General features: G+C 45.2%; 1 pseudogene; it reads right to left on the bottom strand.

Moving 5' to 3' along the window:
• Positions 1–7,440: 7,440 nt before the first annotated feature.
• Positions 7,441–14,905, bottom strand: LOC118635461 (annotated as a pseudogene).
• Between the last annotated feature and the right edge of the window lie 11,936 nt (positions 14,906–26,841).

Raw genomic sequence — 26,841 nt, 5'->3', positions numbered from 1 at the left:
GCAGGCCCAAAATGGTGTCACTTGTGCTAAAGCCCATGATACCAAACCTAGATTTACTACCTGACCTAATTGCTGTGTCAACCACTCCCAGAAACATAATCATTTAAAAAAACTTGATACTTAAACATTTTAATAAAACCCCACATCTATTTTCTCAGCTTTAATGGTCATGAATAGGTTTGCCTTTACAAATGCTAGAAGAAAAAGTGGTTTTTTAAAATAAAAAATATATATTCAGTAGAATGTATGGTCTTGACTTCTTTTCTGATCATGGCTTAGACTACAGATTTGGTACTTCTCACTTGATGTGGTGTAGCCATTTTTGTGAAGATAGGAGTCATGATATCTTCCGATGGTTTCTGTTCAAAAAGCTTGTTTATAGAAGCTTCCAAATGGGTTTCCAACTACTCATTTTTTTTTCTTTATTGATTTTAGAGAGAGGGAGAGAGAGAGAGAAACATTGATGAGAGAGAACATCGATTGGCTGCCTCCCACATGCCCCTCACTGGGGTTCAGGCCCACAACCTGGGCATGTGCCCTGACCGGGAATCGAACTGGCAACCTCTTGGTGCATGGGTCAGCGCTCAACCACTGAGCAACACTGCTCAGGCGAACCACTCATTTTTTATATGGCATGCACTGAGGATGGTACTTTGCCTTCTTTAAAGAGTCTCCCTGGTCCCGTTTCTGTGTCTGTAACAGTTGCAGACACCTGTGTACTATAATTTTTCAGAGGTAACCTTGCATAGTTCTAGAGGCCAGAAGTCTGAAATCAGTTTTGCTGGGCTCAAGTCAAGGCGTTGGCAAGGCTGATTCCTTCTGCAGGCCGGGGGAATCTATTTTCTTGCCTTTTCCAGTCTTTAGTGGCTGCCTGTACTCCTTGGCTGGTGGAGTACATCTTCAACGTACATCATTCCGATCTCCACTTGCATCCCCAGAAACATAATCTTAATCAACCAGTTGGAATTTCTGGTCAACACCAGTAAGGTCATCTGTCACATGGGGCCTCTCCATTTCCCATAGAAAAAAGAGGCAATCTGCATGATAAAAACCCTCACCCCCCCCCCCAAGATGACCTGGTCTAAAAATAATCCTTTTTTTGTTTGTTAATAGTTCCTTTGCCCCACCCTCCTTCCTATAAAAACCTTCTGTTTTGGACAACCTCTTAGAGCTCCTTTGTACTTGCTGGTGGGATGCTGCCCGATTCCTGAATCGCTTAATAAAGCCAATTAGATCTTCAACTTTACTGGGTTGAATTTTTTTTTTTTATCCTCACCCGAGGACATTTTTCCATTTTTTTTATTCAGATAGAGTGGGAGGAAGAGAGAGAGAAACATCTACGTGAAAGGGACACATCGAGTGGCTGCCACCCGCACGACCAACCAGGGCCGGGGACAAACTGCAACCGAGGTACGTGCCCTTAGCGGGAACCGAACCCGGGTCTCTCTGGACCGCAGGCCGACGCTCTAACCACTGAGCCAAACCGGCTAGGGCTGAAATGCCAGCTTTTAAATAAAAGTTTAGAAAGCTTTCACAAACGAAAACAAAACCACATTTCCACCCTTACATTGTGAAGGAAAGAAGGTGGATAAAGGGGCAACCAGTCCATCACTTGTTTCCACAGTAAATATTCATGTGGCACCTACTGGGAGCCCGGTGGGTACAGTCAGCACAAGGAAATGGCCGAGGGTCCTTCCCCCAGGGAAGTGTGGGAGCCCCTTGCAAGTGGGCCTTTGCCTGAAAGTGAGCCAACGCGGTGATGCAAAGTAGAAACTGAACACGGGGGACGTGGCGAGAAGTCTGGCCTTACCTTTACTACTTTCCTCTCTTCCCTCCTCTCCCTCTCTCCCTCCCTTCTTTTCTTCACCTCCCTTCCTTCAAAGAAATGTAGTTTTAGCCCTGGCCGGTTTGGCTCAGCGGTTAGAGCGTCGGCCCACGGACCAGAGAGACCCGGGTTCGATTCCTGCTAAGGGCACGTACCTCAGTTGCAGTTTGTCCCCGACCCCAGTTGGGGTCATGTGGGTGGCAGCCAGTTGATGTGTCTCTCTCATGTTGATGTCCCCCCCCATCTAAAGATTAATACAAAAATGTTCTCCGGTGAGGATTAAAAAAAAAAAAAAGAAATGTAGTTTTATTCTCTTCAAGTACCCACAAGGGCAGAGCTAATCTTGCTCTTTTGTTTGTGTTCGCTTTTCTGAACAACTAATACATACATACACCTTCTTTGTTCTCAAAAGACACCAGTCTTCCTCCTTCCCCTGTCCTTTAGTCATCCAGTCCCCTCCCTAAAGGCGACCTTTGGGACCAGTTTCTTGTATATCTTCTAGAGATATTCTGTACATTTACCAACATATCTGATTATATTTTTCTTTTTTTGGCCCCCATATAAATAGTAGTATTCTAAACCTTACATTTTTTTTTTTTTATCCTCACTCGAGGACATTTTCCCATTTTTTTTTTGTTCAGGTAGAGTGGGAGGGAGAGAGAGGAACGGAGAGAGAGAGAGAAACATCGATGTGAAAGGAACACATCGAGTGGCTGCCACCCGCACGACCCAACCAGGGCCGGGGACAAACTGCAACCGAGGTACGCGCCCTTAGTGGGAACCGAACCCGGGTCTCTCAGGACCACAGGTCGACGCTCTAACCGCTGAGCCAAACCGGCCAGGGCTAAACCTTACATTTTTACCAAAAAAAAAAAAGTTTCCCCTGGAGCTCTTTCTGTATCAGTGTACCTGGTATGGCCCTCATCCCGGGGACCATGCCTGCAAGTAGGTAGCTAGCCTACTAATGATAGATATTTAGGTTACATACAGTCTTTTGCTGTTACAAACAATGCTGCAATATATATCATTCAGAGATCATCCTGCACACAAATTAGTGTATCTGTAGGATGAATCCTTAAAGGTGGAGTTGCTGCGTCAAACGGATGAGCAACTTTAATTTTCATAGATATTGCCGGTTTGCCCTCCATAGAGGTTATATCTATTTACATGCCAACCAGCAATACATTAATGTACCAGTTTCTCCACACCCTTTTAAGCACAGCGTATTTGTTTTCTGTGGCTGTGTAACAGATTACCACAAACTCAGTGGCTTAAAACAACACCCATTTATTAGTTCACAGTTCTATAGGTCAGGAGTCTGGCATGGCTGGGTTCTCCGCTCAGGGTATCACAAGGTTAAAATTAAGGTGTCGGCCGGGCTGAGTCCTTGTCTGGAGGCTCTGGTGAAATACCTGCTTTAAAGCTTGTTTCTGTTGTTGGCGGATCCAGTTCCTCATGATTGAGGCCCGAGGTCGTCTCTCCCAGATGGCTGTCAGCTGGGGGCTGCTCTCAGCTCCCAGAGCCTGCCCACAGTTCCTTGCCACGTGGCCCCCTCCATCTTCAGGCGAACAACATTGAATCAAATCCTTGTGCTTTAAATTTCTGACTTCCCTGTCTGTGATCTCTAGACCTAGATTTAAAGGGCTTGTGCAATTAGTCAGGCCCACCCAGATCATTTTAAGACCCCCCTAATTTGGGAACATAATCACATCTGCAAAATCCCTTCACAACACCTACATTAGTGTATGAGTGAATGACTGGGAGAAGGTGACTGTTTTGGCAGAAATTCGGTCAGTGGGAAGGGACAGACTGCACGCACTCCGAGGAGCAGAAAAGGACTGTTTAATGTGCACCGGTGCTGGCCCAGCGGAGTCAGCTCCAAAGGTTGAGCCCTGAGCCTGGGTTCCAGCAGCTTTTTTTTTTTTTTTTAATCCTCACCCGAGGACATTTTTTCATTTTTTGTTCAGATAGAGTGGAAGGGAGAGAGAGAGAGAGAAAAACATTGTCGTGAAAGGGACACATCGAGTGGTTGCCACCTGCACGACCCAACCAGAGCTGGGGACAAACTGCAACTGAGGTACGTGCCCTTAGTGGGAAACAAACCCAGGTCTCTCTGGACCACAGGTTGATGCTCTAACCGCTGAGCCAAACTGGCCAGGGCCCAGCAGCCTTTTATACATGATGAGCCTCTGGGTATTTGGGGACCTTCTAGTTCCACTGTAGTTTAGGCGGTTGGCGGATGTACAGGAATTACAAAAGCCAGGGGCAAGACCTCTGCACTGCCTAAGGGGCTGCACCTGGCTCACCTTTTCAACTGTACACCATGGGGCGAGAATATGAGGCACCATCTTAGAATTCTGCCTGCCATACACTGAGTCATCAAACTTGTTGATCTTTGTTAATTTGAGAAATGAAAATGAAATTTATTGGATACTCTCTTAGCATGCAGCAAATCTTTTCATATATTTAAGATCCATCTGCATTTTTTTGTGTGTGAGTGAATGATACCTGCTTACATCCTTTGTCCTTTTTTCTACTGGGTTCTTGGTCTTTTTCTTTTTTAAATGCAGAAGGAAGATGGTAAGCTACAAACAGCTTAGCGCATATTTATTTATCAGACAAAGGAACAGAGCTTAGACTTTGCAAGCAGTCTCAATGTGGCTTCTCTTGATATCCTTAGTTATAGAACTTCTTTCCAGCTAGTCTTTGGATGGTTTTTCCAGGTTGACTGTTATATAATTTACTTCTAATTTTTTTTTTTTATCCTCACCCGAGGATATTTTTCCATTTTTTGTACAGATAGAGTGGGAGGGAGAGAGAGGAAGGGAGAGAGAGAGAGAGAAACATCAACGTGAAAGGGACACATCGAGTGGCTGCCACCCGCACGACCAACCAGGGCCGGGGACAAACTGCAACCGAAGTACGTGCCCTTAGCGGGAACCGAACCCGGGTCTCTCCGGACCGCAGGCCGACGCTCTAACCGCTGAGCCAAACTGGCCAGGGCTACTTCTAATTTTTATGTGGTCACGAGAGGAGGTGCAACAGCGTTTACCCACCCCACCTTCTTGACCCGGACTTTCTTACCTTAATGACTTTGTTTGTCTTATTTATTTTACCTGGAACCCCACCCGCCTTCTTGCTGCCTCCTGAAACACCATTCATTCTTGATAGCCTAGGTCAAAGCCAGACGGCCACGCCTGACCATACCTACGTCCACTCATCACCTCCTCTTGATTCTTTTCCTGTGCTGTTCTATGCGTTATGATGGTTGGTTACTCTTGGCTCCCCTGTTGGGATGCTGAGGTTTTTCGATGGCACAGATCTAAATAAAGAGATTCCAGTATAATACTGAGTGTGTGATATGCATAAAACTAGTAACTGCAAACTGATCAGTTGATGCCTTTAACTTTGTCTCCACAATACACGTCACCATCTACCTCAAATTGCCTTGTCTTTGTAACATTCACTTATTTTTATAATTATTAAATGATAGTACAGCATGTTAATGAGTAATCTCTCATATAGTCATTCATTTTTTTGGTTAGTGCGTTTCTCTTTGGCATGGTTTAATTAGTGAAATTTGTCTCCAAATCTGTAACAACTTTTTTTATTGATTTGAAATTAATTTAAGATTTTATCAGATAATATGTATTCATTAAAAAAATTTTTTTTGAATCCTCACCTGAGGATATTTTTCTATATATCTTCAGACAGAGTGGGGGAGGGGTGGAGAGAGGGAGAGAAGGAAAGAGAGAGAAACATCAATGTGAGAGAGACACATAGACTAGTTGCCTCCTGCAGACCCCAACCAGGGCCGGGGACAAACTGCAACCAAGATACGTGCCCTGAGCAGGAACTAAACCCAGGTCTCTCTGGTCCGCGGGCCGATGCTCTAACCGCTGAGCCAAACCGGCCAGGGCTCCCTTTATATTTCTTGGGCCAGAAATAGGTCCCATGAGCTCCAAGTTGCAAGGGAAGCTGGGAAAGCATGTGTGTGGCATTTTCACCCTCTATAATGGAAAAGGAGGTTGGAAATGTGTAGCCAACCAACAGCATATGCCTGTTAGGATATTTTTTCTGCCATTGAAAGAAGACTCAGCTTAAAATGGCTTAAACAATAATGCGGTTTGTCATCTCATATAAAAAGAAGTCCGGAGCTAAGGAATTCCAAGGTTGATTAATTCAGCAATAAAATGATATCAGCAAAGATCCAGGCCCCTTTCACCTTTTTGTTGTGTTATTCTCAGTTGTTGGCTTTGGTTCTCTGGCTTGTCTCTTCATGGTCACAAAAGGGCTGCAGCAGCTGTAAGGATCACAGCACAGCAATTGAATTGAAGAGATAATATCCTGTCTTCCTGTCCTTTTCTTAAAAGTGAGAACTTTCTGCCCTGGCCGGTTTCTTAGTGGTTAGAGCATCGGCCTGTGGTCTGGAGAGACCCGGGTTCAGTTACCGCTAAGGGCATGTACCTCGGTTGCAGTTTGTCCCCGGCCCTGGTTGGGTTGTGTGGGTGGCAACCTCTTGATGTGTCTCTCTCCCATCGATGTTTCTCTTTTTCTCTTCCCCCCACTCTCCCTCCAGCTCTATCAGAAGATGAATGCAAAAATGTCCTCAGGTGAGGATAAAAAAAAAAAAATTGCAGAAGTTTTTTTTTTCTTCTAAACTCTGCTAGAACTTTGTAAGTTTTGCTTCTCCACAGTCAGTATTTATACAGGGTGGGGCGAAAGTAGGTTTACAGTTGTAAGTACAATAAACAGAGTTTGTTCTTGTATTATTATTTACTCATTATAGTATTATTTTCCATATGAACAACCATACACCTACTTTGGTCCCACCCTGTATTTTGAGTAGACATGCCAGCAGTCTTAGCAGCAAGTCCTTTATGGCTCATAACAACACAAATATTTAACCAGTCAGTTAAGTTCCACGGTAGAATGTAAAGTTCAAGAGATTTCACATTAACCATAGTGTTTTCATAAAATATTTTAGTAACTACAGGAACACCTTTTTGTGTTTGAATTTAGATAAGAGGGAAAATTTCACCCAATACCATTAGTTAATTCTTACGAGGCTTTGGAACAAAACTTTTACACAATTGTTCCCATTTTTTCTTGGTGTCGATGAAAAATGTAGGTTTTGCCCTGGCTGGTTTGGCTCAGCAGTTAGAGCGTCGGCCAGCGGACCAGAGAGACCCGGGTTCGGTTCCCGCTAAGGGCACGTACCTCGGTTGCAGTTTGTCCCCGGCCCTGGTTGGGTCGTGTGGGTGGCAACCAGTCGATGTGTCCCTTTCACATCGATGCTCTCTCTCTCTCTTCCTCCTTCTCTCCTTCCTGCTCTATCTGAAGATAAATGCAGAAATGTCCTCAGGTGAGGATAAAAAAAAAAAAGAAAGAAAAATGTAGGTTTTAACTATGTGAAAATTCATGTTTACTTCAGCCTGGAATTACAGCCATGTCAGGTAATGAAGTGATTCACTCTGTTTGTCTGACTATAAAATTATCTTTCATTTCAACAGAATAGTTTCCTGAAAATTTTCTTCACAGACACAATAGAAACGGCAGAACTGATGGTTCTTTGGTCATGTCCATGAAGTCAGACTTCGCACCGTAAAACACGTCTACGCCGCTTTGCCAACGAGTACAAATGGTACAAGGTCAACTTTGTCAAACTTCGTGTTCTCCTCATGCCTTCTGTACTCATATTGACACTAAAAGTAAAAATTGGGTTTAAATGTGTCCTCAGACTCTTCAAACAGCCTGGGGCTGTTGACAAAGTTAGCCCAGCTGATTCGGGCGCACACGCCCTGCCGTGGACGCGCGGGTGTTCCATGCGCACCCAGGCCGGTTGGTGAGGAGTTGCCCAATGCTTTCCAGCCTCCCACTGGACTTTGCCCCTCTGCTCTCCAGCTCTTTTTTATTTATTTTATCCTCACCCGAGGGTGGTTTTTTTTTTGCATTTATCAGATAGAGTGGGAGAGAGGGAGGAAGAAAGAGAAGGGAGGAAGAAAGAGAGAGAAACATTGATGTGAGACCACGGACAAACTGCAACCGAGCCCTTAGCGGGAACCGAACCCAGGCCTCTCTGCTCAGTGGGCCGAGGCTCTAACCGCTGAGCCAAATCGGCCAGGGCTGCACTTTAGCTCTTGATGCTGGGTTTTCTCTCTCAGGTTCAGTCCTGCTTTTACCCTTTGAATGATCTCGGCTACCTCAAGCCTGGCACTCACCGTGTTTGTCCTTGCCTTGGCCTGGCCTCAGGAATAGCACCCCCGGCACTGGACTGCATGAGTACTTTTCTCCAGGGCAGAGACATGCCCCATGTTACGGGAACAGGGATGAGGTGGCTATCGGGCCCCAAGGCCTGCCCTCAGGTGCGTGCACCGAGCATCCCCTTGCACGCAAGGGCCCTTGATGAGGGCAGGTTTGGACATTTATTCCTGGCCACTGAGCATCATACGGAGTCATCTGTTGGACTTCCTGATGAACCTGCCACATCCCAGGGTCACAGCATGATCTGACACACCTCTCTACCTGCACCCGCCGGACCTTGGTCTGCCCTGTTTGTCAAAGGTCCTCTCCACCTCCGCAGGCCACTCCCGAGGTGATTTCCATTTGAGGCTGTAGTTTCACATAATGACAGCCTTCACCGAGTGCTTTCTGTGTGTCAGGCGCTGCACTAAGTGTCACTCGGATTATCTCCTTATGCCTAGTTACACCTCTGAGAGATGGGTACTATGTTCAGCCCATTTCACAGATGAGATGAGGCAACCGAAGCTTCCAGAGTTTCTGTCAATGGGCAAAAGTCGCCACAGCTTTCCATTTCACGCTCCACCGCCAGACTGAATGACTCGTGGCCCTACACTAACTCATCATCCAGGGAACAGGGAACCTGTAAATTTGCCTTCCTGTATTCGGCACATCCAATTGGTCACTAGAGGTTTCATCCCTACTGCCTCTGTGCTTCAACATAATGTCAACTGCCTATTTCTGCTTGTCCCAGTAGGACTCAGCTCCTGCCAGATTTAGGGGAAGCCAATAGGATGCCCTACAATGTGAGGAAAGAGGGCTATATGGCATGGGCCGACAGGCGCTAGGCTCCAAGGGAGACAATCAGAGAAAACAGCCCAAGACGCCCTCCCCCACACCGCACTGCTTCAGCTCTCCCTGTTAAAAAGGTGAAGTCCACTTTCTCAGCCCATGCAAGCTCACAGGCTTCCTGAGCCCCACGGAATTCCACAGTTAGTGACCCCTGTCCAGGCACCCAGCAGCGTCTTCTACCACTCCCTGCTCCTTAAGAGCCTGCCCCATTCTTTCCGGTATTCCTTTCCTATTGTTATTGTAATAAATTACCACAAATTCAGCGACTTAAAGCAACACTGTATCATCTTACAGTTTGGAAGGTTAGCGGTCCAAACATCAAGGTGTTGGCTGCTGCATTTCTTCAGGAGACGCAAGAGTAGATTCCATTTCCTTGCCTTTTCCAGCTACAGGCTGCCTGCATTCTTTGGCTCATGGTCCCTCCCCCATCTCCAAATCCTTCAATGTAGCATCCTCCAATCTCAGTCTCAATCTCTCTCTCTCCCTCCCTGACCTCTGTTTCCATCACAACACTTTATCTTACGCTCACCCTCCTGGCTCCCTCATAGAAGGATTCTCGTGATCACATTGGGCCCAGATGGATAATCCAGGTTGATCTCCCCGTGGTGAGATCCTTAACTTGACCACATCTGCAAAGTCTCTCTCTCTCTCTCTCTTTTTTTTTTTTTATCCTCACCCGAGGACATTTTTCCATTTTTTGTTCAGGTAGAGTGGGAGGGAGAGAGAGGAACAGAGAGAGAGAGAGAGAAACATCGATGTGAAAGGAACACATCGAGTGGCTGCCACCCACACAACCGACCAGGGCCGGGGACAAACTGCAACCGAGGCACATGCCCTTAGCGGGAACTGAACCCAGGTCTCTCAGGACCGCAGGCCAATGCTCTAACCGCTGAGCCAAACCGGCCAGGGCTCGCTCTCTCTCTCTCTCTCTCTCTCTCTCTCTCTCTCTCTCTTTACAGCTTGTATATTCATTGAACAAATACTACTAAAATAGCTAATATACACTGGGTACTTGTCATGAGTGCATCAGTAAAGATCACACTGTTACAAAAGCCTGCATTTCCAGCAGGACACAACTGCAACTACATAAACGCCACAGACGCAGAATACTGATCTTGCTCTATTTACACAGCAGATACACCTATTCTAACAAAGGAGGGGGAGGGGAAATGCACCAGACACTCAGGCCAGTGGGGGAGCAGAGGAGACCAAAGTGCAGCACATTCATCATCCATGTTTAACAGTCAGAAGCGGAACAGTTCAGAACAGAGCCCGCCCTGTCAAAGGAAGAGCTAAAAGACAGTTATATAAACATTAGGGTGGGCTTTCAGACTGCCTAACGCAACAACATTCTGGGAGTAGATGGCATTTCTGATTTTTTTGTTTGTTTGTTTATCCATTCCACTGGGAGCAAGGACAAAAAAGTAACATCTACACCTTGTTTATCAAAACTGCCGAAAAAGAGTGTTGTCTTTGTTTTTTTTTAAAATTTTGTAATGACACTTTTTCCAACCTAATATTTGGGAAAGGTGTAATTTCCCTATTCCTACTCAAATACCAGGTTTCTTTTTTCTTTTTTGAGAGCATTTATTAAAAAAAGAGTTTTCCTTCTCCTCCCAAATATTCTTTTAAACAAAAAGAACCAAGAGAGACACCCCCAAACACCTGTCCGATTATTGGTTTTCTTTCTCTAAGTTAGGCAGGCGAGGCTACCAAAAGGGGAGAGATTTGGTAAGTAAATTGCAGTTTTGCGATTGCTCCGCCACAGTGACTGCATGAGGCCCATGAGTGCCAGCCACTCTCTCTGGTAGCATTCACTCAACCTGCAATGCTGAAGAAGAAAGCCACACCGAAGACATAAGGAAAACAAGTCAATCCAGTCTAGAGAACAGCATTCAGGGAAACAGAGTACCAACACCTTCCTAGAACATGGAAATAAAAAATAACTCTATCAGCGCCCTGGCCGGTTTGGCTCAGCGGTTAGAGCGTCAGCCTGTGGTCCAGAGAGAACGGGGTTCGGTTCCCGCTAAGGGCACGTACCTCGGTTGCAGTTTGTCCCCGGCCCTGGTTGGTCGTGCGGGTGGCAGCCACTCGATGTGTCCCTTTCACGTCGATGTTTCGCTCTCTCTCTCTTCCTCTCTCTCCCTCTCCCTCTATCTGAACAAAAAATGGAAAAATGTCCTCGGTGAGGATAAAAAAAAAAAAAAAATAACTCCATCAGCTCTAGCCGGTTTGGCTCAGCAGCTGGAGCATTGTCCTGTGGATCAGAGAGTCCCGGGTTCGGTTCCCGCTAAGGGCATGTACCAAAAAACAAAACAAAACAAAAAAAACTCCATCAGTCCAGCCAGTGTGGCTCAGTGGTTGAGCGTTAACTCATGCACCACAAGGTCGCCAGTTCGATTCCCAGTCAGGGCACATGCCCAGGTTGTGGGCCAGATCCCCAGTGCGGGGCATGCGGGAGGCAGCCAGTCGATGTTCTTTCTCATTGATGTTTCTCTCTCTCTCTCCCTCTCACTTCCTCTCTCTCTAAAATCAATAAAGGGAAAAAAAAACCTTAAAAAGAAAAAAAAAAAAAAACCTCCATCAGAGCTCCCTCTCCAAGGAGCACGTTAAAAGTCCAAACTAGCACCATCCATCAGTGTCTCGGGTCCTGTGGCAGCATCTCGATCACTTACCACAAGGAAATAATGAGTTTCAAACTATTTCTATACATCAAAAGAGTACATGGATAAAATATAGAGATATACAGATAATTGAAGAACATAAACTACTAGGCCTGTTACATCTAAATGAAGAAAAGGGGGGACTTTCAGCCTCTGCAGGAAGCAGTGGGGAGCTGCTGAGTGACAAGGCAGGAGCGGAGCGGTCGTGAGAGGGGGAGGGGTTTGAGCTGCGAAGACGTCACCGCAGCGAACCCTGAGGGCCCACCTGAAAGGCTTGTAAACTCAGATTCGTGGTGCGAAATTCTGAGCATTTTCACTTGAGTCAGAATGATTAAAAACTAGTTTGATGATACCTCTTTGTCCACTGCAAATTCTCTAAAGCAAGGCTCAGAGTCCCATAGTTTCTTCTTATACTTGATGATTTACACAGAAAAAAATCCTGTATATGACACCATGACCTCATCAATAGCTCTACACCATACATAATACACATGGAGGCGTTACGATGAAAAACAGTGGAGCCCTGGCCGGTTCGGCTCAGCGGCAGAGTGCCGGCCGAGGACCAATGAGTTTCGGGTTCAGTTCCAGTCAAGGGCACGGACTTTGGTTGCAGTTTGTCCCCGGCCCTGGTTGGGGTTGTGGCTCTATCATGTCGATGTTTCTCTCTGTCTTTCTCTCTCTCCCTCCCTCTCACTCTATCTGAAGACAAATGGAAAAATATTCTCAGGTGAGGAATTAAAAAAAAAAAGAAAGAAAAAAAGTGGAGGTAACTGATTCTTGGGGAGCGGAGTTCATTGCTGCCAAGTGGAGTCAGGGAGGCAGCCTCAGTCCCATCACTTCTTGCGGTTCACTTCCTTTGGGATGGGAAGTCTTCCCTTAGGAGGCCTTCCCCCCAAATAAGGCCTTTCCTTATTTGGAAATGGTTCTTGGCTGACCCAGACAGAGAGCTCTGGGTAATAAACTATTTTTTTTATCCTCTCCTGAGGACTTTTTTTTTTTTTTTTCATTTATCTTCAGATAGAGCAGGAGGGAGAGACAGGGGAAGAGAGAGAGAGAAACATCGATGTGAGAGAGACACATCGACTGGTTGCCACCCGCACGACCCTGACCGGGCCGGTGACAAGCCGCAACTGAAGTACATGCTCTTAGCGGACACCGAACCCGGGACTCTCTGGTCTGCGGGCCGATGCTCTAACCACTGAGCCAAACCGGCCAGGGCAATAAACCATTCTGAGAAGCATACAGTCTTGGACTTGCAGCCTCCTCCCTTCAGTCCAAGGAGACCAAAAGAAAAAAGCCCCGCTCCCTGTTCACTCTCTCCTCTCTACACCTGAAACACAAATGTCTGCAAAGTCTCTTTTGCCACATCAGGTGACATAGTCACAGGTTCCGGGGATTACCCTACCTCCAACCACAAAGGACCTGCCACTAGAGATGAGAAGCAGGAGAAAACGGGTTGTGGCAGTGACCCTGATGAGCTCTAGCTAACGTGTACTGTGGGGAGACGAGGTGGACCGGAGGAAACCTGCCTTCCTTCTTGGGAAAAGGAAAAAAAGGAAATGAAAAGAAAAAGGTCTTTCTTTTTTGTTCAGATAGAGCGAGGGGGAGAGAGAGGAAGAGAGAGAGAGAGAAACATCGATGTGAAAGGGACACATCGAGTGGCTGCCACCCGCACGACCAACCAGGGCCGGGGACAAACTGCAACCAAGGTACATGCCCTTAGCGGGAACCGAACCCAGGTCTCTCTGGACCACAGGCCGACGCTCCAACCGCTGAGCCAAACCGGCCAGGGCGGAAAAGGTCTTTCTTAAGACACATTTAGATCACTCCCGATTCTGCTTTTCCCTGCTGCTGCTCAGCTGAGAGGGGACACATGGATGGGGCTGCCCTTAAATTAGGTCATCTTACCACTCCCCCAGGAATGGATGGCCAGGAAGGGAAACCACTTCCACACACATGCGCACTCCTGTCCTGTCCATCTCCCGCCCCCTGGTTTTGCTCCTGTTTCCGTCTCTGCTTCTAACCTGGAGACTTGTCTGCTGACCTTATTTTCCCACCCTTGGCGCCAGTGGTGGTTGAAGCCTGGCCTCCGGCTCTTCCTACTTCAGTAGAAACCTGAGCACCATCTTTGGTCTCCTGGATACCAACCCCTGTACCTCAAGGACGTGGACATTACTCAGGAAAAAGGGTCTAGAAATGTTCGCCCCTGTTCTTCTCTTATTGCCCCAGGCCTTCTGACCAGAATGTGCTGCACACACAGTTTTCCCTCAACAGAATATGGGTCACTGTGAAGTCAACTTTATGAATAATTGTGAGGTGTTTTTTTTTTCCAGAACTCAAAAATGCTTCATGTTTTAGCTCATTTAGATATAATTCATCAAGATCCTGGAATTTAAGGGAAAATGAAGATTTGTAATGAGAAGCAAATAGATTACTTAAAATCACGGCTGCCCCAGAATAGTCAGAACATATGACCGACATCTGGAAAACATCTGCATGAATGGTGTGGTCACAACAGAAACCAGAAAATTGAGGGATTTTGGGTCCTAAGAACACCAAAACAAAGTCCTTGTAATTATATAGCAAGTTGATATTCCAAGGGAGGTTTTTTAAAAAAAACTTTTTCCTGTAAAATAAGACAGACAGCAAAACAAATGCCTGACTTAACGAATTATTCTAAGCCAAACATCCTGGTAACCACCACCCAGGGCAAGAAATAGAGCTTTGCCAGGTACCTTAGAAACCCCTTCATGGTTCCCATCCAATCACAGCTCCTTCCCTCTCTCAGAAGTAACCATGGCTCAAACTTTGATGCCAATCACACACAAAAAATAGTTTTGTCACCCAATTGTGCTTCCCTACGTTTAAACTTTTCTTTTCTTCTTTGGCATTTATCTTCAGATAGAGTGGGAGGGAGCAAGAGAGAGAAACATCAATGTGAGAGAGACACATCGACTGGCTGCCACTCACACGACCCCAACCGGGGCCGGGGACAAACTGCAACCGAGGTACGTGCCCTTAGCGGGAACCGAACCCGGGACTCTCTGGTCCGCGGGCCGACGCTCTAACCGCAGAGACAAACTGGCCAGGGCTAAACTTTTCTTTAAATGTCTTCTAAATCATTTTTAACCTATTTCCCTCTTCCATCCGTTTCTTACAATGTATCTGTGGAAGGGCCTGAGCCATTTTGTCCTGTAGGGTTGCCTGCAGTTCGACGTTGCCCATTCGTACTCACGGCGCTGTTGGCACGTCCTTCTGTCCTCAGCGCGGACTGGGCGGTGAGAAGGCGGAATGGTGAACGTGACGATCTCATCAGCTCCTCCATGGTCTTTTCCCAGAAATCCTGTGAATGGGGCTGGTGCACATGCAGCTCCCCATGGCTGTGGTGGCACCTGCTTCCTCGGCCTGGTCAATAGGGCTCCCAGCAAGCCCAGCTTCCCACATGAAACTCCCTCCCGGTGCCCCCACCCAATCCCAGGGCCAGGGGACCTCGCACACAGCCACTGGCTCCTGGCTCCATCCCCAGCTCAGCGAAGTGGTGGGGGAAGCAGCCAGCCCCTCTCTACAAAAAATGCTGTAAAGCCTGCCTGGAATGGGGCCTGCCTTCCCACAAAACCACATTGCAGTAGGTCAGGCGATCTCTGCCCGTTGGTAATGCCCCTAACAAGTTGCTCCAAAAGTGAGCCTGTGTCCGGTGAAGCACAGGTAGTGGCCTGAAAGCGTTCTTTGTCAAAGCCTCTTGTTGCTCTGTCCTGGGTGGGCCTACAACACGGGCTGGGCTGGCCCAGGTGGCAAAGGCAGCTGTTAACCCTTGTGCCACATGCCACAAGAAGCCGCAGAACCCGCATGGTGGATGTTGAGTGGGTACCTCCCTCTGGGGATCCAGTTGTCAGTACCTGCATAGCCCTGAGCCCTGAGCTATGCCCTTCTAGAGACAGCCACTTGCGTGATGGACACTATTCAGGCCCTAGGGAAATACTTCTGTCCAGTGCTTATCCCGTGCTCTGAAAACCAAAGGCGACTATTCATGGATGCTATGAGGCTTGTGGGCTGTGCCTCCTCTGATCGTGGACATGGGCAGGGAGACTTTGGGCTGCAGAGGGTGTAGGTGAAAGAAGAGACAAATCAACTTGTCAAACTTTTCTTTCCAGATACCATGAATGTAGGAGATTTATACAGAAACATTTCCCACTGATCCTGTGTGTCCATATACTCGCTTCTTTGTGTTCCAAATTCTGGTTCCAGAGGTACCACATGGTAGCTGAGACAGTAAACAATTCATATCATGCTTTTTAAAATCTTTTTATCCTCACCCGAGGACATTTTTCCATCTTTTGTTCAGGTAGAGTGGGAGGGAGAGAGAGGAAGAGACAGAGAGAGAAACATCGACGTGAAAGGGACACATCCAGCGGCTGCCACCCACATAACCAACCAGGGCTGGGGACAAACTGCAACCGAGGTACGTGCCCTTAGCGGGAACCGAACCTGGGTCTCTATGGACCGCAGGCCGACGCTCTAACCGCTGAGCCAAACCGGCCAGGGTCAATTCATATTACTCTTAAATCTATATGTATGTATGATATCTACACACACACACACACACACACACACACACACACACAGTCATACAGGAAACAGAATATCGGTTCTCTACAATGGAACTTGGATGTACATTGACCACTATTAATGCAAAAAGTTATACATTTATAAAAACATTTAACAATATTTAGTGATTTTTTTCAAATGTGTTTCTGTTTTTATTTATTTGTTTATTTTTAATCCTCACCCAAGGACATTTTTGCATTCATCCTCAGATAGAGCGGGAGAGAGAGAGGGAGGAAGAGAGAGAGAGAAACATCAATGTGGGAGAGACACATCGAGTGGCTGCCACCCACACGACCCCAACTGGGGCCGGGGACAAACTGCAACTGAGGTACGAGCCCTTAGCGGGAACCGAACCCTGGTCTCTCTGGTCCGCAGGCCGACGCTCTAACCGCTGAGCCAAACTGGCCAGGGCAGTATTTAGTGATTTTTTAAATCCTCACCTGAGGATATTTCTCCATTGATTTTCAGACAGAGTGGGAGGCAGAGAGAGGGAGAGGGAGAGAGAGAGAGAGAGATATCAATCTGAGAGAGATACATACATTGGTTGCCCCCTGCAGAATCCTAACCAGGGCTGGGGATCAAACTGCAACCAAGGTTCATGCCCTTGACCGGAATCAAACCCAAGACTCTTTGGTCCTTGGGCTCATGCTCCAACTACTGAGCCAAACTGGCCAGGGCTGGATTTTTTTTTTCTTTTTAGAGAGAGAGAAAGGGAGAAAGAGAAACATCAATGTGAGAAACATCAATTGGCTGCCTCCTGTATGACCCCTACTGGGAATCAAGCCCACAACCCAGGCATGTGCCTTGACCTGGAATCAAACCGGACGTCTCAGTCCATGGGACCACACTCAATCCACTGAACCACACCGGCCGGACTATTTAACAATATTTAATAAAGATTTCAAGTGAATAAAATCTCTTCATGATTTAAATCATGTGGACTTTAAATTCTGGTGTATACATTTTAAATAGTTAGAGGTGATATGGGGCCCTGCAAATGTGGGGGCTGGGCCAGACCTTATCTTTGGGCTCCAAGCTGTAAGGCAGCTCAGAGTAACACCCCAGTAAGCCCTCGCCGATTGCAAACTGCTTTCGTTCTTTTTTTTTTATCCTCACCCGAGGACATTTTCCCATTTTTTTGTACAGATAGAGTGGGAGGGAGAGAGAGAGAGAAACATCGACATGAAAGGGACACATCGAGTGGCTGCCACCCGCACAACCAACCAGGGCCAGGGACAAACTGCAACCAAGGTACGTGCCCTTAGCGGGAACCGAACCCAGATCTCTCCAGACCGCAGGCCGACGCTCTAACCGCTGAGCCAAACCGGCCAGGGCGCAAACTGCTTTCCTTAAAGCTCAAAGACTGAGCCATCCTCCTTTGAGAATGTCATTGTTTCTTTCTTTTTGCCACTATTTCAGTTTCAATTATGAATGTGGATTACTTGATTAATTACAATCCTAAAAACCTTTGAATGTTTTTGGTAGACCGGAGTAGTAAGACATGAGGATTTCTTCTCCTTGTGCTTTTTGATTACTTCCAAAGTCTCTTCTTAATTTCCAAATTTTCCAAATTACTCTTATAATCTGAAAACAATAAATAAATAAATAAATAAATAAATAAATAAATAAATGTATGTATGTATTCAACAAACTTGCCTGCCCGGTGTGACTCAGTGTATTGAGTGTGGTCCCATGGACTGAGTGGTCCTGGTTTGATTGCTGGTCAGGGCACATGCCTGGGTTGTGGGCTCCATCTCAAGTGGGGGGCATGCGGGAGGCAGCTGATTGATGTTTCTCTCTCACATCAATGTTTCTAGCTTTCTCTCTCAAAATCAATAAAAACATATTTTTTAAAAGTCCACAGAGAACTGTAGGATGAAGCCAAGTGTATGATGATGGTTGGGAATGGGGAGAGGTCAAAACAGGAGGTAGCTTTAACTCTGAATTGATCTGGGATTCACTTATTTTGTCTTAAACCTCAGTCTCGAAACCTATGAAATAATTTACATATTCTTGTACATAAGCTTACGTAACAAACCCTATTTTAAATGGATAATTAGTACTTATTACAATGAAACGGAGTCATTTTTTGAAATGGGCTTTTGTGACATACAAATACGTATGTTTAAAGATACAGTTTTAAAAGCCTCAGTGATGCCCGCCTGGTGTGGCTCAGTGGATGGGCATCGACCCCTGCACCAAGAGGTCACCAGTTAAATTCCCGGTCAGAGCACATGCGCAGGTTGTGGACCTGATCCCCAGTGAGGGCATGCAGGAGGCGGTCCATAGATGTTCTCTCTCATCCATGTTTCTCTCTCTCTCTCTCCCTTCCTCTCTCTAAAATCAATAAAGACCAAAAATTTTAAAGCCTCAGTGAGGATGATTAATAATTGCAATCAGCCTCATTCATGGAGTCACAGGAGGAGAGCGGCAGCCACCTCCCTAGGTAAGAAGCTCTCTGCAGATTTTGCATTGGTCAGCAATTTCAGTTTATTGCTCATAAGAATAGCAGAGAAGGTCTATAATCCCCCCAGCGGGGGTGAGGTGAGGTGTGGTGGGCACACCCCGATGACGCTGGAACTTGCCAGCTGCTGAAAGGGGCAGCCAGGGTGGAGGCACTCAGCTAAGCAGAGGAACAAAGTTCAGTCCAGGCCTCATGCCTTTCCTGGTCAGCTGCCAAGCCCCTAGCCTGGGTGTTCGGAACTTGAATATTTTGTAAATTAGCCCCAAATAGAAGAGAGGAGGTCACTTCCATTGGAGGGTGGAAAATGGTGTCCCCTAGGGAAGCGGCGGTTAGAAAAGGTAGGAGGGGAAACCCCCTCCCTCCTTACCTGGTGGCAGGAGGGGAAGAGAGAAGGCCTCAGTGAGGGGCTCCTGTAGGCTTAGGGTGGGTGTGGCCAAACCAGCACAACTCTTCCTGGTTGAAATTTAACTTCAGCTCTGATGGAAATTCCTACAAAAGCACTGTTGTTTCCTCATGATTGTAGAACTGGAGGAAATCTGGTCGAACTCTCCCTTGCCAGAGTTCTGCATGATTACTGGCTTCTTGAATTGGTTTGGATCTGATCAGGTTCTCACAGCGAGTATCATCCTTAGACCTAGGCAAGAGGGGCCGCTGCCCTGCACCCCACATTTCAGAGAGCCCCACAGGTCACAGAACACATTTATTAACACAACGGCACCGCTTGGCTGAGGATCAGCTAGTCAGCATTGGCACGGCCTGCCTGTGACCTTGAACATCCACTCCCATTACTGACAGGATGTTTAGACATCCTGTGTCCTTCAAACAAAAGGTAACCATGGCCACATGTTGTGGAGATTTGTGGGTTGTGCTGCTGAAGACACCAGAGGTGACGAGCATTTCAGAGTGTGAAGAGGAGGGTTTGAGGGACTACAGTGCTGGGTAGGAGAAAAGACATCATCATTGAATTCGAATTCCTCAGAGCCTCTCTCTCAGAACACATGAATATAAACAGTTCAGCCAGTGGTTTGAGTGTCCCTTTCCTTGCTTCTCTTAAGAATCCCAATTCAGCGCAGCGGTTGGAGCGTCGGCCTGCGGTCCAGAGAGACCTGGGTTCGGTTCCTGCTAAGGGCATGTACCTCGGTTGCAGTTTGTCCCCGGCCCTGGTTGGTCGTGCGGGTGGCAGCCACTCGATGTGTCCCTTCACGTCGATGTTTCTCTCTCACTCTCTTCCTCTCTCTCCCTCCCGCTCTATCTGAACAAAAAAATGGAAAAATGTCCTCGGGTGAGGTTAAAAAAAAAAAAAAAAAAAGAATCCCAATTCATAGTTTTGAAGGAATTCATGAATTAAAGAGATTTTTCGCAGCATGACAGATGAGGAACATCAGCAAAATATTGAGCCATATTTGAAAACATAAACAGTATTTTAAAACATATAACAATATTAAAAACAACTTCTATTACTGTTTCTTTTTATTTATTTATTTATTTCTTCTCACCCGAGGACATTTTTGCATTTATCTTCAAACCCGAGCAGTGCACAGCCAGGGAGCAGAAGGTTCCTGTGCTGTGGACGGAGCAGCCGGCTACCACAATAAGTGGCCCTTCAGGGCGCTTCTCCCTGAGCTGCAGGGAGATCCCAGCATTTTGGAAGATCCCGGGTCTTCCCTGGGAGGAGGTAGTGGGAGCAGCTAGGGCCCAGCAACCTGAGCCTACCGGCGCACCTGGCACCATCGGACCAGTTGACACCCTGTCAACACAGACCAGTGCACAGTAGTGGAGCTCCCAAGGTGCTGGTCGCAGAAGCCACGGACAGCCCAGAGCCCAGGACCATCCCCCATAGTAGCAGCCCAATCAGAGTCGAGATATACCCCCAGCAACAGAGGCTGGGGAGCAGACATCCATCCCCAGGCAACAGAAGCACAGACCAGCAGCTGAGACCCATCCCCAAAAACTACAACAAAAGCTGAGCAGGAGTTGAGCCCCACAGGGCAGCAGCACTCCCCAGCTACTAACAGTGGAACCTGGGGCTCCACAGAGGCCTGTGTGGTCCAGTAGCTCACAAGTGCAGTGGGAAGTCGGGGCCCAAGAAACTGGTGCGATCCAGCTGCCCGCCCGTGGGAACTGCAGGGTGCGGGGGCACCAGAGAGGCCTGTGTGACCCAGGAGGGACTGTGCCATCCAGTTACCCACAGGGCCTGTGGGGTGCCGAAGCACCAGAGAGGTCTGTGCGACCCAGTAGCACACAAGATAGGATTAGAGGATATGAAAAAAGAGGCGGAGTGAATAGAAGTCACACAGAGGATCTCCCAGGACTGAACGAGAATGACAACTAAAATAAAGACAAATCCTCAGAAAAACAAAAGAGCAGCAGGACTGGACCATATAACCAGGGACACTGGTAGGATCTGCGGAGGTGCGAGAGGGTGGCTGGGAGCCCATGGACAGCAGCAGTCTTAGCTTTGAGTAGTGCCCTTGGGGAATAAAGACCAAGCCCACTCCACATCCCGAGAGCCAGGTCAGAGCACTAAAATAGCCGCAGCCACTCACCTGAGGGCTACGGCAGAGGGAGGGTAAACTGGGCTGGAACTCTGTGGGGACACCCAAGATTTGGAGGGCACTCAGAGTTTTTGCTGAGTTGCGGCCATAAAGGACGGTGGCCAGTGTGCTCCTACCCCAAACTGTGGGGAAAAGCAGCAGCCCCCTCCCCCAGAGATTCAGCTTTTCCCAGCTGAGGCAAAGAAATGCAAAGTGAGGCTCATTAACAACCACCATCTATCCCACCCTCTGGAAATCCTCTTATGCAGAACACCAGGGCTACATTCCAAGGCACTGAGTAACTGAGATTACTAGCCACCAGGAAAAAGCTAGAGGATAACTGAACCTTTCCTGGGTTTGCAAATCTACCCAGGAAAGTAAGACTTGACAGTGGTGTTTAACGTGGGCCCACCCAGGCTCATCTGAACCCAGGAGAGGGAGCCACAAACAGCAGAACAACAACACCCCCAGGGAAAATATGGCAGGCTCCAAAACCCACTGAGATAGGCAAAATGGTGAAACAAAGAAACAAATCCCAAATGAAAGAACAAGAGACCTCTACCGAACATGAGATAAATGTGGAGCAGTTAAAAAGTTAAAAGAACTAGAATTCAGAGCCATGATCTTGAGGAAGCTCAACAGCATGTGTAAGGACATGAGCACCATGAGTAAAGACAGGAATGTTGAAAATCAACCAGTTGGAAATTAAAAACCACCAAGAAGAAATAAAGAATGACATATCAGAAATAAAGAACACATCAGAAGGACTAAACAGCAGAGTAGAGGAAGCTGAGGACTGGATTGCTGAATTAGAAGACAGGGTAGAAAAAAATCAACCAATCAGAAAACCAAAAGGAAGAAACAGTTACAAAACAGGAAGACAGCTTAAGACAACTGTAGGACAACTGGAAACATAATAACATTCACATCATAGGAGTCCCCAAAGAGGAAGAAAATGGGCAAGGGTTAGAGAATATATTTGAAGAAATAATGACAGAAAACTTTCCTAACTTGGTGAAGAAAGAAGGCATTCAAGTTCAAGAAGCACAGAGAGCCCCAAGTAAGAAGAACCCAAACAGGCCCACATCAACACACACAGTAATCAAAATGCCAAAAATTAAAGACAAAGAGAGAATCCTAAAGGCATCAAGAGATAAGCAACAGATGACCTACAAAGGAAACCCCATAAGGCTCTCAGCTGACTTCTCAACAGAAACGCTACAGGCCAGAAGGGAGTGGCATGAAGTAATCAAGGTCATACAAAACAAGGATCTGAATCCAAGACTACTCTATCCAGCAAGGCTATCATTCAAAATAGAAGGTCAAATAAAGAGCTTCCTAGACAAAAAAAGGCTAAGGGAATATATTAACACCAAACCACCACTGCAAGACATGCTAAAAGGACTGCTGTAATTAGTAGAAGAACTAGGAAGAAAAATAGAACCATGCTAAACAAAAATGGCAATAAATAAGTACATATCAATTATCACCTTAAATGTGAATGGTTTGAATGCTCTGATAAAGAGACACAGAGTAGCTGACTGGATAAGAAAGCATGACTCACATATATGTTGTTTATAAGAAACCCACCTCAAAACAAAAGACTTACATAAGTTGAAAGAGAAGGGATGGAAAAAAATCTTTCAAGCAAATGGAAAGCAAAAAAAAGCTGGAGTAGCAATATTCATATCTGATAGAGTAGATTTCAAAATGAAGACCATAACTAGAGACAAAGAAGGCCAATATAGGAGCACCAACATATATTAAAAATCTTTTCGAGGACTTCAAAGGAGAAATTGACAGCAATACAATCATAGTAGGGGACTTCAACACCCCATTGACATCACTGGATAGATCTTCTAGACAAAAAAGTAACAAGGAAACACAGACTGTAAATGAAGCACTAGATCAAATGGATTTAATAGATATCTACAGAGAATTACACCCCAAAACTACAATATTCACATTCTTCTCAAGTGCACATGGGACATTCTCAAAGATAGACCACGTTAGGACACAAACTAAGTCTCTACAAGTTCATGAAGACTGAAATCATATCAAGCATCTTCTCAGATCACAATGACATGCAACTAGAAATCAATTGCAACAAGAACATGCAAAGACATTTGAAAACATGGAGGCTAAATAGCATGTTATTGAACAATGAATGGGTTACCATGGAGATCAAGGAAGAAATTTAAAACTTCCTGGAAACCAATGAAAATGAACACACAACAACACAAAATCTATGGGATGCAGCGAAAGCAGTTCTGAGAGGGAAGTTCATAGCACTACAGGCCTACCTCAAGAAGCAAGAAAAATTTCTAACAGAATATCTAACCTCACAATTTAAAGAACTAGAAAGCAAACAAAAGGAAAACCCCAGAGCAAGTAGAAGGAAGAAAATAGTAAAGATCAAACAGAAATAAATGATATGGGGACCAAAAAAAACAACAACAACAATTCAAAGGATCAATGAAACAAAGACCTGGTTCTTTGAAAAGGGAAACAAGGTTGATGGACCCTTAGCTAGACTCACCAAGAAACAAAGAGAGAGAACCCAAATACACAAAATCAGAAATGAAAGAGGAGAAATAATAACTGACACCACAGAAATACAACAGATTGTTAACAAATATTATGAACAATTATACGGCAACAAATTAGACAATCTAAGCAAAATGGACCAATTTCTAGAAACACATAGTCTCCCAAAACTGAACCAGGAAGAGACAAAAAACTTGAACAGATCAATAACAACAGAAGAAATTAAAGATGTAATCAAGACTCTCCCAGCAAACAAAAGCCCAGGCCCGGATAGCTTCTCGGGGGATTTATACCGAACTATAGTTCTTGAAAGAAGAACTAATACCATTCTACTCAAACTATTTCAAAAAATTCAAGAAGGAAGACTTCCAAACTCGTTTTATGAGGCCAGCATAATTCTAATTCCAAAACCAGAAAAAGACACTACAAAGAAAGAAAACTGCAGACCAATATCCCTGATGAACACAGATGCCAAAATCCTGAACAAAATACTAGCAAATCGAATCCAGCAATACATCAAAAAATTATTCACCATGACCAAGTGGGATTCATCCCAGGGATGCAAGGCTGGTACAATATTCGCAAATCAATAAATGTGATACACCACATAAACAAAATGAAAGATAAAAATCATATGATCATATCAATAGATGCTGAAAAAGCATTCGACAAAATCCAGCACCCATTTCTGATAAAAACGCTCAGCAATGTGGGAATAGAGGGATCATATCTCAACATAATAAAGGCCATATATGAAAGACCTACAACCAACACCATACTCAATGGGCAAAAATTAAAAGCATTTCCCTTAAGAACAGGAATAAGGCAAGGATGCCCACTTTCGCCACTCTTATTTAACACAGTACTGGAAGTCTTAGCCACAGCAATCAGACATGAAGAAAAAATACAAGGGATCCAAATGGGAAAGGAGGAAGTGAAACTGTCATTATTTGCAGATGATGTGATAATATACGTAGAAAACCCCAAAGACTCCATCAAAAATTTACTAGACTTAATAAATGAATTTGGCAAAGTAGCAGGATACAAAATTAACGTCAAGAAATCAATGGCATTCTTATGCACTAATGATGAACTCACAGAAAGAGAAACTAAAAAAACGATCCCATTTACCATTGCAGCAAAAAAATTAAGATACCTAGGAATAAACTTAACCAAAGAAATAAAGGACCTATTCACAGAAAACTACAGGTCATTGAAAAAAGAAATAGAGAAAGATATAAAAAAGTAGAAGCACATACCTTGTTCATGGATCGGAAGAATTAGCATCATTAAAATGTCCATACTACTCAAAGCAATCTATAGATTCAATGTAATCCCCATCAAAATGCCAATGACATACTTCACAGAACTAGAACAAATACTTCAAAAGTTCATACGGAACCAAAAAAGACCTCGAATAGCCACAGCAATCTTGAAAAGGAAGAACAAGTTTGGAGGGATCACATTACCAGATTTCAGGTTATACTACAAAGCCACTATAATCAAAACAGCCAGGTACTGGCACAAGATCAGGCATATAGACCAGTGGAACAGAACAGAGAACCAAGAAATGGATGCAAGGCAGTATGCTCAATTAATATTTGACAAAGGTGGCAAGAGCATACAGTGGAGTAAAGACAGCCTCTTTAATAAATGGTGTTGGGAAAATTGGACAGCTACATGCAAAAAAATAAAACTAGACCATCAACTTACACTCCACACAAGAATAAACTCAAAATGGATAAAAGACTTAAATGGGACTCATGAATCCATAAAAATCCTAGAAGAAACTGTAGGCAACAAAATTTCAGGCATCATATACAGCAGAATTTTCACTGATACATCACCTAAGGCAACAGAAACAAAGGAGAAAATGAACACATGGGACTACATCAAACTCAAAAGCTTCTGCACAGCGAAAGATACAATCATCAAAACGGAAAGGCTACTCATTGTATGGGAGAACATCATTGCCAATGATATATCAGATAAGGGGTTAAATTCTAATATATATAGAGTGCTCATACAGCTCAACAAAAGGAAGACAAAGAATCCAATTAAAAAATGGGCAGAGGAACTAAATAGACACCTCTCCAAACAGAACATTTAAATGGCTAAGAGACATATGAAGAAATGCTCAACATCACTAGTCATCAGAGAGATGCAAATTAAAACAACAGTGAGGTATCATCTCACACCTGTCAGAATGGCTGCCATCAACAAATCATCAAACAAGTGTTGGCGAGGGTGTGGAGAAAAGGGGACTCTAGTGCACTGTTGGTGGGAATGCAGACTGGTGCAGCCACTATGGAAAACAATATGGTGTTACCTCAAAAAATTAAAAATTGAACTGCCATTTGACCCAGTGATCCCACTTCTAGGAATATACCCTAAGAAGCCTGAAACACCAATCAGAAGGAATATATATACCCCATGTTCATAGCAGTACTATTTACAATAGCTAAGATCTGGAAACAGCCCAAATGTCCATCAGTAGACAAATGGATAACAAAGCTGTGGTACATATACACAACGGAGTACTATGCAGCTGTAAGAAAGAAAGATCTCTTATCCTTTGAGACGACATGGAGGGACCTGGAAAGTATTATCCTAAGTGAACAAGCTGAACAGAGAAAGACAAGTATCATATGATCTCACTTATTTGTGAAATATAATGAATATAACAGTCTGAGGAATTGGGTAGTCCCAGAAGTGTGGAAGTGGGGTACAGACTGACAATCCCCTGAAGGGGGGGGGGGGAGATAAACCACAGAACTTATATGCATGTATGCATGGACAATGGACATGGACAACAAAGGTGGGGACAGGGTGGGGAGGGAGGAGGAGGGGGTAATCAGTGGGTGAAAAATGGGAAACATTTGTAACAAAAATAGATAAATTAAAAAAATAATTTAGATAAAAATTTGCTATCTGTTGATTATTTTTACCATTTAACTTAACCTGTTTGTACTGTGGTAAAATACACATAACATAATTTACCACTTTAACTTTTATTTTTAAAATTTTTTTCTTTATTGATATTAGAGAGAGGAAAGGAGAGATAGAAACATGGATAAGAGAGAACATTGATTGGCCGCCTCCTGCATGCCC

This window comes from Molossus molossus, unplaced genomic scaffold (genome assembly GCF_014108415.1).
Source record: "Molossus molossus isolate mMolMol1 unplaced genomic scaffold, mMolMol1.p scaffold_m16_p_2, whole genome shotgun sequence".
Classification (NCBI taxonomy): domain Eukaryota; kingdom Metazoa; phylum Chordata; class Mammalia; order Chiroptera; family Molossidae; genus Molossus; species Molossus molossus.
The sequence above is the reverse complement of the archived record's forward strand: the minus strand, read 5'-3'. Positions and strand labels throughout refer to the sequence as shown.